The following is a 13,543-nucleotide window of genomic DNA, read 5'->3' as shown; positions in this document are numbered from 1 at the left end:
TCGGTGTTGGCCTCACCGAAGAGTAAATGGCAGTTTTTCAAGCACTGGTGAACAGCGTGCTTCGGAACTTTCTTAACCACATTGTTTTCGTCTACCTGGACTACATCCTTATCTTCTCCCACAGGAAGCACCAGGTCCATGTGCGTCAGATACTACACCAGCTTCTTGAACAAATTGTCCATCAAAGGTAAATTTCATGTGGAAACACTTTCCTTCCTGGGCTTTATCGTTGAGATGGGACAAATGAGAGCTGACCCAGTAAAGATACAAGCAGTTCTGGAATGGCCCGTGCCTACAACACGCAAGTAGATACAGAGTTTCTTAGGCTTTGCAGGAACTTCAGGAAGATCGCCCTGCCTTCAACCAATCTCACTTCTCAAGGTCCCTTTCTGCTAAGCTTCTATTCGCCTCGGCACCCGTCCTTTCCCAGTTTATTGTGGAGGTCAGTGCTTCGGACTCTGTGGAAGACACAGTCTGGTCGCAACAATCTGAGGGCAAGATGTGGCCCCGTACTTTTTTTCTCCCGTGATCTCCCCCCAGAGAACAAATCAACAATTGGGAACTGAAGCTGCAATTAGAAGAGTGGAGGCACTGATTGGAGGGCTCGGAGCAGCTGTTCATTCGTAATTATAGTTATCATTTGTAGTTAATTCACTGAGGCTGTTTTCTTGCTGTCCTGTGTAAAGTCTGTGTTTCTGTGTTAGATGCCCCATGTTTAGCTACTTCCTGTTTTATTTTGCTGGTCTCTTGTCTTGTGTGAGTTGTATTTAGTTTTGCTTCCACGGTCTTGTCTTCCTCAGTTAGTTTCAGCTGTGTACCCTGGTGTTTTCCATTACCCCATTTCCTTAGTGTGTCTTTAAACCATAGCTTTGAAAAGGTTTGTTGTTGTGTTGTACTGTCTGCTACAGTTTGTTACTGTTTGCTTCCCATCTATCTGCCAGTGAGTTTCCTTCCTTCGGTTCCTCCAAAATAAAGGTTAGTTTTAGCTCCAGTATACAGCACTGCTGTGTCCACATGACCCCACATTTGACAGCATTCACAACACTTGGATTACTTGATTCCTGCCAGTGTTAATTTCGTTGACAAAATATTTTCGTCGCAGTTTTCATCGACAACCCTTATTTTTATGACGATAACGAGACGATAACTAAATTAAAACTACCTAAAATGATAAAAACGATAATGAAATTAATTGACACTTTCGTCAACGAATGAAAACGAGAAGAAAATGCTTGGCGGGGACGAAATCCAATCAGAACTTATTTAATTTTGTGAAAGGGCGGGACAAGTTAGGAAAACATCCAATTAAACGCACAGATACACAAATTTGCTCTAAACCCGGGAAGACCAAACTAGCCTGTGATTGGTCGTTCCTTCCGATAGAACTAAGTTATTAAACAATGTCAGCAGGGAGAAAGAGAAGAGCCGATGTATGGACACATTTGTCCTTTGACGTCGTGACAGACAAAACGATGTGTAAACCATGTGGGGCGACTATCTCGGGTAAAAACACGACAAATCTTAAACGACATCTGCAAACCAGTCACCCAGATCTCCGTGCAAAGGTCAGCATTTTAATGTCATGCAGGGTAAAGTGTTTTTCCCAGTTTGTGTTTAGAGAAAATCTCCACACCGCGGTGGATTAGCCTTTATAATCTTAGTCCTGAACACTGCCCTGTACCTTTCAGAGCGTCGCTCGGATTATCTCAGTAAGGTGGTGTTAATGATCAGGTGTGTGGGAAGCAGGTGGAACACTAATGTTAATATTATTAATAATGTTCCATAACTTTTAATAAATGTTTAATTTTTTGTGTGTATAATGACTAATTCAAGGGAAGTGAAGAAAAAGCATTTACATTTTACACCCTTTATATTTCCATCCATCCATCCTTTATATTTTAGTCGACTAAATCGACTGTAGATTTAGTCGACTATATTCTTACGATAATTTCGTCGACTAAAACTAGACTAAAACTAAAACTATTCAGATGACTAAATTATGACTAAAACTAACTTACATTTTTGTCAAAAGACTATGACTAAAACTAAATCAGAATTTGCTGTCAAAAGTAACACTGATTCCTGCTTATCCATTAGATTGAAAATTGATGTTTAAGACTCTTTCACATACACAAACCTTAGTCGTGAAGTTAAGCAGGGTTACGTGCTAGGACAAATACTTTCCTTACAAACCACTGGAAAAACTTCAGTTTTTATGCAGATGACGTGCCACTGTAAAGCCAGACCAAAACAAACAAAAACAAATTCACTATAAGCATATTCTTCTTAAATGCAGCACGCTATGAGTAGAGGATTTTATTCATTTTCAAATCATTGTATTCTTTTTTTTCATGTTCTACACTTTGGGTTTTATTAATAATCAGTTCAAATACAGTTCAGTATTCACAGCTGTTCTTGTCTTTTCTCACCTCCTCATTCACTGCACCCAGAGATGAACTGCTTTTCAGAGCCTTTAAGGGCTGTCAAACAAATACACATTTCTTTTATTTTTTTCATTGCCATTTCATTTTTTCCTTTTAGTAGTATAGCAAGGGTTTTTTTTTTCTGTTATGGATCTTTTCATGAGCATCCTGAGTGGTCCTTCTCATTTGTGCTGGTTAAAGTGAATCAACCTTCATACCAGTGACGTGCAGTCAGGGGAGGCAGGTGAGGCACGGCCTCACCTGTCATCGTGGAAATATAAAATTAAAAAATAAATTAAATGGTTATATTCATTCAGTGATTTGTATTTTAAAGTTCTTTTCCATTTAACTACACCATTTTTAGATTAGTTTTTTCAAAATCGCTGAATTTTTGCATTTGCCGGTCAAATACTAAGAGACGAACGGTGAGGCACCAGCCCGGCGAGCCGCACCACGGATTGCGCAATCCGTGGTGCGGCTCAGTATAGTCATTGCCAATGACTACTAACTGTGCTGGCATGCTATGCAGTGAGACCGGATTACTTTCCCTTTGCATGTGGCTATTAAAATGTTCTAACACTTTTACTATATGAACTAAATTTCTATATTTTAGCTGGTGTATATAATGCACAGTTTTTTTTTGTTGTTTTTTTCATTAACAACTGTATGTGTGTGTAATGCATTCTTGTGTTGAGCGATCATGAAACTGCTGCGAGGAGACACTAGGTGAGGCACGCAGTTCTCGTGCCTCGTGGTAGGGGGCGCTGGTGATCCCAGGGACTCTACGACTCCTCGGCGGCAAGCTACCATAAACAGTTAGCAAGGCCAGTTAGTTTTTCCTGTTGCTTGGCCTTATGTTCAACATGGAAGATTACATAACTCAACTGAAAGAATTTTCTAAACTGGACTTTCAATCGAAGCAGAAGATAATAATTAAAGGAAGACCAACACCGGAGCTAAAAGGTTTGCTTCAGACTATGTTAATGTTAAACAAAACAACTGTTGCCAATCAAATGGTGAATAAGCTATATGTTTGTAAATCTGATGTGATGACGTCAGTGCCTCACCAGTCACGACCCTCACTGCACGTCACTGCTTCATACCTACACTCAACAAGTGTAATGTGGGGTCTTTAAATTGTCTACTTCAAGTGTTTGAAAAAAAGAGAAGACAGAGTCTGAAATTTCATTTCATAGACTGCATAAGCTCCACACAGTAGTTAATAAGCTGGCACAGTTAAACCTTCGGTCTTTTCCACAGTAAACGACTCTCTGAGATTACGACATTTATGTTGTAGCCTGTGGTTATTATGAAGGAGTTTTAAATGCCACACTGAGGAAAAAAAATTAAATTGTGCATTTTGAGAATAAAGTTAAAATTTCGAGAAAGTCTAAATACTATTTTGAGGAAAAAGTTGAAATATTATTTTGAGAAAAAAGTCTAAATGTGGAGATTAAAGTTGTCACTTCAAGTCAAACAACTGCCACGCAACGTCTGCTATACCCTCTCCAAACTGTTTTGTGTAGATGATTTAGTGAAAGTATAATTTAGAATGAGGACGTTGAAGAGATGGTGCAGAAAGCTGCATCTGCTCAGAAGGAAAACAAAACAAACACACAAACTGGCAAAGCTCGGATCCAAGGATGTAGAATCACAAGACACAATAAGACAAACTGATCGAGTTGTGTCATCTACCCAAGGCATTTTGTAGAGGGTATAGCAGCCATGGCAGTTGTTTGACTTGAAGTGACAACTTTAATCCCAAAATAATATTTCAACTTTTTCTCAAAATTTTGACTTTATTCTCAAAATGCACATTTTTTTTTTCCCTCAGTGTGGCCCTAATACTCCTTCGTAGGGTATGGGATTCACATGTTACCAGTTGTTTTATGTGTTTAACTCCTCATTAAAGTCTGTTTCCAAAGGAACAACTGTCTTATACACTGAAGGTGTGTGAGAGCGTAAATTTGCAGGAAAATAAGAAACAAAAATCTAAAACAAAGTTTTCTTTTAATCCTTTTAAACGTGAAAGCACTTAAAGCTGAACTGAGAGTTTTACAAATGGTGCCGTCACTGCCACACATGGTGAAGCATCTGCTTAATAACGTTTTTGATTTGGCATTATTTGTACAGATTGATTCAAGTATTGGTATTAACAGAGCTTCATGCACAATATAAATCCCATCTCACAGATTTCAAGAGACTTGTTGACCCACTCAGTCTGTGAAGCTCATATTGCTTTGAAATAATGATCCAATATATATCTGAACAAGTCAAAACTTGCCTGTGATGCAGCTGAAGGTGAAACAAACAACCAGCACATAAACTGGTATTTTTTTTTTTCACTTTCATAATTTAATTAAAAAACAAAACAGTCATGTTTTTCATTGGATGTTCTTATTTTTATTGTAGATAATTAACCTACAAGCACTTAAAGGAAAAAAGGTATGCACAGAAGTGTGCGCTGATCTGACACTCAAATCATCCTGATAACATCGCCTGTGTTTTCTAAAACTTGCTATTCAGTAATTGTAAACAACTGAGTTGTAAAATCACTGCTTTTATGTAAGCTTCATTGCTATATGGTTAAATTAAACATGTGGAGAAGGTTATGGAAGGATGGGGTTAATGGAAACAAAAGATGCTAATGTTCAGTGTTTTGTTGTCCACCTCACCCTCATCCCTACTCTTATGAATTGGTTATATTACAGTTTTTTGTGGTCAGAGACTTGCTGCAAGTAGTTGTGGTGACCAAATATTGCCCAGAGGTTGGTCTGGGTGACCACTTCAAGGCGATTGCTCAGGTTTCCTGTTTCCAAACAATTGCGGTCCAACTTGGGCTCTCAGTGTGGCGAAGGTTTCCAAATAACTGCAGTCTAATTTATAAATGCAGCCAAGTCATTGCAATCAGTCTGATGGGTGCAGGTTGTCTGTGATGATGTGTCTTTGTAATAGGGCACTTGACTCAACTGGTTGCCAGCTGGTTGTGTTCTTGTTATATTCCTGTATAAAAACAGACCTGGTCCCCATCTTTGAAGCAATTATTTAAAAGGCAATGAGACTGCAAGTTCACTGCACACAGTCTTAATCGTTTTGGTTGTGCCGCAGTCTCCAAACACAGTTTTCCCTCCAGTGACTGTAGCATAAACCAAATTCTGCTACCTTCTTTGCTCATGTTGCTGTTTATTTTTGCCACCTGAGGGTACAGCAATGTGAACAGGAGGGGTAAAAAAAGAAATAAGATGTTTTGGGTCAACTGGATATGTACATATTTTTGTGGGGGCCAAAAAAAGATGTTGCTGAAGGACTGCAATGATTTTCTTGTGGGTGATCTCATCACAACATGTAAAAACAAGTACATCGGTGATATCTACATGAGCAGATGCATCAGACCTCACCAGCAGCTCACAGTGAGCCGCGCTGTTCAGCTCTGATGAAAGATGTCGTCACTACCCTGTGGAAAAGGGAGGGAGGAAATTATTTATCACTCAACTGCTGTACATGAAACATGGTTTACACAGTATTATTCACTCTGATGGGTTTGCCCTCCACCATGAAGTGGATGCCTTTAATTTTCAGGCTGTCTCATCCATTACAAGGTGGAAATGGAATCATGCAGGCACTGATCTATTATTACCCCCCCGCATCCCCAACATCATCCATCACCTGCTTAGTAAAAGAAGTAAAAGAAGAGAATAAATTGTTGTTGAATACTGAAATTAGCCTTAAAACAGATATCATGTTTAGTCTTATCTTGATGCAGTTTGCAGAAGCAAAACACTACATGAACTGTAGAGACAAGCTGTGGTGTGTGTGTGTGTGTGTCTTCTGTACAGTTGATTCACCAGAGAAAATGCTGCAGATAAATGTGTTTTTTGTCTAATGAGACAGGGTGTGTTTGTCACAGAAGCGCTAACAATATGTTGTATTGCTCTGCAGACACCCACTCACATTCAGCCTCTCAATCTTTGACACTGTGTGAAAGTGATTAAAACCTCTTCCTGGTAGATGGCTGCCTCCCCCAGTCCCTTGCCTCCTTCAGCCTGCAGGCTTGAGTGGGTGTCCGCGTGCAAGCATTTCTATACTATCGACTAAGGTTTAAAGATCTGAGCTGCAGCACAGACCACAGCGAGTAGCCTATTATTAACCCTGAGCACACAAACAGATGCAGGTGCCAAGTAATCAGAAATGAATGAATGATTAAAAATGATCCTTTGGCTCTGCAAAAAAGTTTGATTAATAATTAAAAGCACAAACAACCAGCTGGCTCTATAGACAAATTTAAGCACTAATTTATGTTGACAAGGTACATTTATAGCGATATGTATGGATGTTTATGAACAGGCGGATATGGAGAAAATTTAAATCAATTTCACCAGATAATCAATTACATTTTTAATTTAAAGGCATCAACAACAAATCAGTGTACATATTGGCATGTATGCATCAGTTAATCCCACCTGCTGACTGTCAGATGATTTTGGTGTGCACTTGCACCATCTCAGCACCAGCGTTAGAAGAACTGATTTTCTCCCCTTAATACAGAAGCTACCAAAGCACAGGAGGCAGTGCCTCAGTATAACCTCCTCCTCTTAGTGAGGCAGTGATTCTGATGAGTGTGATTTCAATTTATTTCACATTTGGTAAACAATATCAGCGTGAAGCTGTTTTGGAAATGTGAGAAAAATAAATTCTGCTCATGTTGGTTCAATGTGATTTCATTCTCACATGCAAGTGTGTGTGTGTGTGTGTGTGTGTGTGTGTGTGTGTGTGTGTGTGTGTGTGTGTGTGTGTGTGTGTGTGTGTGTGTGAGAGAGAGAGAAAAAAAGATTGTTTGTTGACCCAGTGAGCAGTGACTGGTTTCTTCTTTGACAGTACAGCTTTTTTTAAATAAAAAAAAACAAAAGCTCAACTTGTTCCTGACCCACACATACAGAACAAACAACCCTTCAGGAGATGTATTTTATTATATTCTGTATCAGACACTTCTTCAGAATCTGATAATATCACGCAGTGCTGTGAAACATGCCCTACAGCAAGCGATCTGCATCAGAACTTTTAGAGTAACCAGGCTGGGATGGCAGGAGTTTACTTAAGAACTTTGTTTCATGGCTCAGACTGAGACTTCTTGTTCTTACACCTCATAAATATGGAGGAACAGTTGGTAAAATGGGCCGCAAGGTAAAACTGAGGCTGACTTTTAACAGTGCAAGTTGTTTAGGTGAGAAGACAAGCGAAACCTGAGAGTGCCTGTCGGGATGCCGCATACAGAACTTGTTAAAAAGGTGTATTATTATTATTATTATTATTATGCATCTCTTCAGTGCTCGCAGAAACCTAAGGGTTTAAGGCAAGACACCATAGGTGAATAGGGTAAGAAGTCACAACTAATAGACATCACTATGGAACTTCCACAGCTGCTTATTTTTCTTAAAAGTTATTTTTTATGTTACATTTTCCCCTCAGTTAGCATGTTTAAACATCCAAATGCACTATTATGTACTTCAATGTGCACTAATTGAGATGCATTTCCTGTCACGTTATGTGGACTGCGGCTACTGGTCAAAAAATATAACATCAAGTCAAATTCTGGGATATTGATCTTGTCATTTAAGCAGCAGACGGGGTTGTTAATCTGCTGCTTTGGTGTTAATGAAATTAACAATGGACGCACCCAAGGGGCAGCAATGAGAGAATCCCCAGAACAGGAATTCTTTCACAGGTCGAGGCCACTGATATTTTTCCCTCCTCATATTTTCTGAGTGCTTTTTTCACTAGCTTTGCATTTGGCTAGGGTCGGCGTGTCAGTACTGGCACCATGAGGTAATAGATGGTGTCCTGGGGGATCTCCTCCCAGATATCGTCTCATTAAGAGCACGCCCCAACATTGTCGGGCATGCGTACAAGCATGTGGGGCCATACAAACTACTTTAGTACCAGTTTGAGTCACTGCAATGAAATTTCAGCAAAATGGACTCGCCTGCAGCATCATTTTTCACTTTGATTTTTGGGAAGTCTTTTAATTCTGCCCTCTGTAGGTTGATAATTTAATTCCCATCAAACGATGTTGGCATCCTTTTATTTTTAACACATTACCCAATCAGTATAGCCATCCAGCATGATGTTTTATTTTTATGCGTGGATGGATGGATGGATGGATAGTCATAATTGTGTGTTCGTATAGCTGCCTAAACAACACACCTAAAGCTGGAAATGAGTGAACGCACTGCACCAGGGGAAGAAATTCACACATTCAGCCTCGCAGTCTACCGCCTTAGACTTAATTCCTAGACGAGGATCATCTTCACTCACGTGGAGGTGGTTTGGATTTGAAAAGACGGACATTGCTCAAAAGATGGCAGTTTGCAGACTTTGTTGGAAAGCAGTCGACAACTAACCTGTTCCATCATCTCCGAACAAACCGCCACTCAGAGTATGAGGAATATGAAAAGCTTTGTGGGCCCGCTGTCCACGACAAACCTAATTCAGCTAAGGTGGCAAATCACACACTCAGCAAACTTTAAAAGGAGTCATTCACTATAAAAGTGCTTCTTCAGTTCTCAAACCAAAAGGTAGTGAGACCAGGTATTTAAACCCCAGTGGGCGTAGTCCCCTGGAGGTGGTTGTGGCCCTTTACTGTTCATGTGCCTTTCACACCTTGGCACGTGTACCGAGGTGTGAAAGGAGGCATGGGTCATTACAATCAGTGGTTTCAGGTGAAACCAATTTGGGTCTTTGCCACATTCTATCACGTGACCTATTGAAGTCACCTGAAAAAAAAGGTGTGAATGGGGGTTGAGGCGCCTGGGGAGGGAACTCAGGACAGTATTGTAGACTGGGGAAAGTTGGTGACATAATCCACCTCCTCTGTTCAGTGATGGTTGCTCACAGTGGACTCCAGAGACTAGTGACCTGGATGACTGAGAACCTACAGTACACAGACACGTAACTGAATGCCATGTGCCAGCACAGTGCAGAGCAGCTACCTAAACTCTTCTCCCACAGAGGTTGACTATCTTGTTAATAGTGTTACATCCTCACTGCGTATGACTCTGGATACAGTGGCTCCTCTGAGAAAGAGAAAGAAGTGCTTGACTCCCTGATATAACCCACAAATGCACATCTTAAAGCTGATAACCCTTAAGCTGGGAAGAAAAAGGCATGTCATTAATTTAGAAGATCACCATTTAACCTGGAAAAAGAGTTTCCCTATAAGCTAGGTCATCTCGCTATTCATTACTATTCTCCAAAGCATCAACACGTCCATTAGACCCCATCCTTTCAATAGCCCCCTCCCTACACTGCAACCCTGCTGCACTCAGAGCAGAGAGGAGACCCAAACACTCCACTCCACCTCCACACCACTAATGAATCACGCATGTGCAGTGTGCGACTAGGCAAAGCATTAAAGTCATGAAGTTATTTCACAAAGTTCACTTGTAGCTCAAACAGCCTCAATTACAACTACATGCAAATGGCCAATTATGCAAATTAGGTGATTACATCATATAGCAAATTCTAGCAACTTTTTGAGAGCCAGCAGCTACTTTCCTTCCTGAGGAGTTGGGAAGACTGTTCCTACAAAACTGCACAAAGAAGCCCTACGATTTATTAATGCTAGAGTCTTAAATATGATCAGTCTGTCTCTCATACGCTGCTGCCTATTGGCCAGCCGTGGGAAGTTGTTTTTGTTATTTTTCTTATTTGAATGTAATTAACAGGATCAGGATTAATCAGTGCTAAGAGTAGTGACAGTGGATCTGAGGACGCAATATTATTTTCTGTTATTGGTTTGTTAAATACACATTTCTCTGGTTCAAAGGTCAGATGCATGGTGTCCAGCTGGGTGGACAATGTTTGTAACTTCATGAAAAACAGGTTCATAAACAAAATTTCACTTGCATTGGTTTTTTTCATGCCTGAAGAGGAATAAAAACACTCCTGACTGAGGTTCTCATAATTCATGAAAGGGTCAAAGGTGGCAGTATTAAAGGTAGTGTGCTGCAGTGGTTGGAATTATATATAATAGCCTCTCTGGGTAAGGCTCTGCAAAATAGAGATGAATTTTTGACTTTTGACTTTTTTTTTTTTTCAAGAATTTTTAAAATTGAATATTCAATGTGAAAAGCTCTACAAAATTCTTCAGACAATTTTAAAATTTTTATTTTCAATATTTTTTAAAATGAATTTTTGAAATTTCGATGATAAATAGTACATTCATGTTTAAATTCAGTGAAGACTTCGCCTTCATTTATTGGCTGAATCTTTTAAAACTTGCTACAAGTATTCATTGATGCAAATCTTTACAAAATGTTGCAGATTAATTTCTGATTTTTGGCTTTTTACAATCTTCAAACTGTACATTTATGTTTAACTTCAGTCACCACTCCTCCCTTATTGTGTTGGCCAATTTATCAGCATTTATTAGGTAAAGGTCTACAGAATGTTCCAGACAGATTTTCAATTTTTTACTTTTTTTTTTAAACAAATTTTTGAGAAATACTTTACATTAGCAGACTCAAATGTAAACAGGCCTTCTCCAGGTGTACAACGGGAAGAGTGACACACCTGGAAGTGTCAGGCCTGTGATAGCGCCCTCTGTCTGTGGGGGACAGGAACTGGAACAAATAATGTAACACGTTGTTTGTCTTTGACAAACAAGTGAAGTGTTATTTTCTAACTCTTTTTATTGTAAAACAAGAGAAAGTCCATAATTCCTGTCAAACTTTGTTTTTTGGTAGAATTTAGAATGATTTTTTTTTGCCCCAAAATATTTAAATTTCACCATTTTTATACTATTTTTGGACACAAAAAAAGCAAAATTAAATTCAAAACACAAAAAGATTTATTTGTAAAACCTCTGAAACAATTATTAAAATTAAAAGTGAACAGTTTTTCTTGATTTGTGTGAAGGGTCAGGGTTAGGATTGGGGTTTATTTGTTATTTTTTCTTTTAATTGAACATTTTTTTTTTTTTTTAAGAAAATCTTTGAAGAGAAAACAGCTTGAAAAAAAAAAGAGGGTAAAACCTAATAACTAATAACCTAATAACTGCCATCATATGGGAAAATAAATTTGTCAAATCATTGCCCAAAAGTTTTGGGATCAAAACTTGTTTTTTTTAGCTTGTTCACATGCACAGAAGTAGAAAAACCATTTAAACCCAAATATAAGACAAAAGTGGAAGTGTGTTACCTACTGTAATGAAAGTTAAACTGTGAATACATATTTATAGGTTATGGTTGACTGCTTGGAGATCTCAAAACATTCTCGCATTAAGGGATGAACCAGAACAGGTCACATCCACAGACATCACAGTCCTTCATCAGTCAGGGGCCAGCGCCATACACCCTGTGCATCCTGTGGTGGGTTAGCTCTGTTTTGGCTTCACAAGATAGACCAACACAATATTGAGTCAAGTGATTTCATTCTGATGAAAGTTGATTGAAGTCTCCAGTTCTGGACAGAATTTGACTTTTTGCAAATCCCCAGTTGAGCAGCGGCAACCTTGTTGCAATAATTACGGTGCAATTACAAAGAGAAGGTGACTGATTAGTGGTTAAGGTGATGACTGATTTGGATTGGTTAAGCATTACTCTATGGGAAGTTACACTCTTTGCAAGATAAGACAGTAAACACGTAAAGCAGATCAGTCTGCCCTCAAAATAATTCATGAAAGGAAGAAAAGCATTCTGAAATTATTGCAAGATAAACCGTTAATGACAAGCACATTTTTATGTACTACTGCACCATGCCATGCTGCTAATAAACCAAGGAATGTAGTATAGCATATACAGAAGCAGACCCATAGTACAAATGATCACTGTCGCTGTGGTTAGTCTGTGCACTCAGAAGGGGATTATTATTATTATTATTTTAAAATCTATTGTACTTTGTACGTCTGAAAGAACAATTCTGTCTCCGGCAAGAATAAAGGAGCTTCAGTGCTTTGCTATGAGATAATGTCCCCTTTGAAAAGGTGCAGATATGTCCCTGAAGGGCCGCCACATCTTTATCACGACACCTTGTACCTTAGAATGACAAAATCATACTTCCATATTCAAAGAACATGAATACATAAATATAAATGAACATGCATAGAAAATGTGCTTCCGTTTGTTCTCAGATTACTTTTTGTGTAAAAAAGCAATGATTACATTTATGATGCTCTCTCAAATGCAGCCAATACCATGACAGCTAGTATGTTACACCTGGTTACTGGCTTTGGTGCATTATTGAAAAATGCTCATTGGCACAATGTCTAAAGTCACCTGTAGCTTACAATGAAAATACATATTGTTATTGTTATGAGCTTTAGTTCTGGTCGTTCTAACAGTCCCACAGCTAATAAAGGAAGAGGATGATCCCAGACTGCAGCTGGATCTGGAGGGAAGGCTGGTTATGAAGTACAGTACATTGAGGAGCATCTGCATTTACTGGACACACACACCTGTGAAATCTAATGTAATCAGGGCCCGGTTAGAGCTCAGCTACAGGAGGAAGAGTTGCTGGGAATGGCTCGGGAAATGGGGCCAGGGAGAGTGTCTGATATGCACAGGTGGTTTGTGTTTGCTAATTACTCTCTTCCTTTATCTCTGTCTTGGAACTCAGAGCCCAAGAGGAAAACAGACCCGAGCAAACGAGCGTGGCGTGTCTCTTTATCCTGATTGTAAGTCTTTAAATTGACTGGGCAGCGATAAGAGTGCACGGCTTTGTGTTAGGCCCTTCCTGGTGTGTGAAATAAACATTGTTGATTGCACCGTTCCTGCTTATCCTCTGTCCTGAGGGGAAACCAGCGGCTAACAGACTCTTTAGCTACACCAGTTTAAAAAGTCTGCTTTCATAGCACGTCTACATTTTACATAGTGGAAGCTGCAGTGGGTGGTGGGGGAATACTCAAATGTATTAAAATAAAGTAACAGTTGAATTTGTGCTGTTAAAGTACATAGAACAAAAAAGGCAATCTTATTGTACACTTAGAAACCCTACACAGCTGAAAAGACCTACAGACCATATTTAAGTTTTGTGGTGGCAGCAAAGACTCAGATTCTACATTCAAATACAAACCAATGTCTTTTACTCATATTTTCATAAAAGCACTGCTAATAATTTTTTAAGAT

This window comes from Archocentrus centrarchus, chromosome 4, assembly GCF_007364275.1.
Source record: "Archocentrus centrarchus isolate MPI-CPG fArcCen1 chromosome 4, fArcCen1, whole genome shotgun sequence".
In the NCBI taxonomy this organism is placed as follows: domain Eukaryota; kingdom Metazoa; phylum Chordata; class Actinopteri; order Cichliformes; family Cichlidae; genus Archocentrus; species Archocentrus centrarchus.
This window is presented reverse-complemented; position numbering follows the sequence as displayed.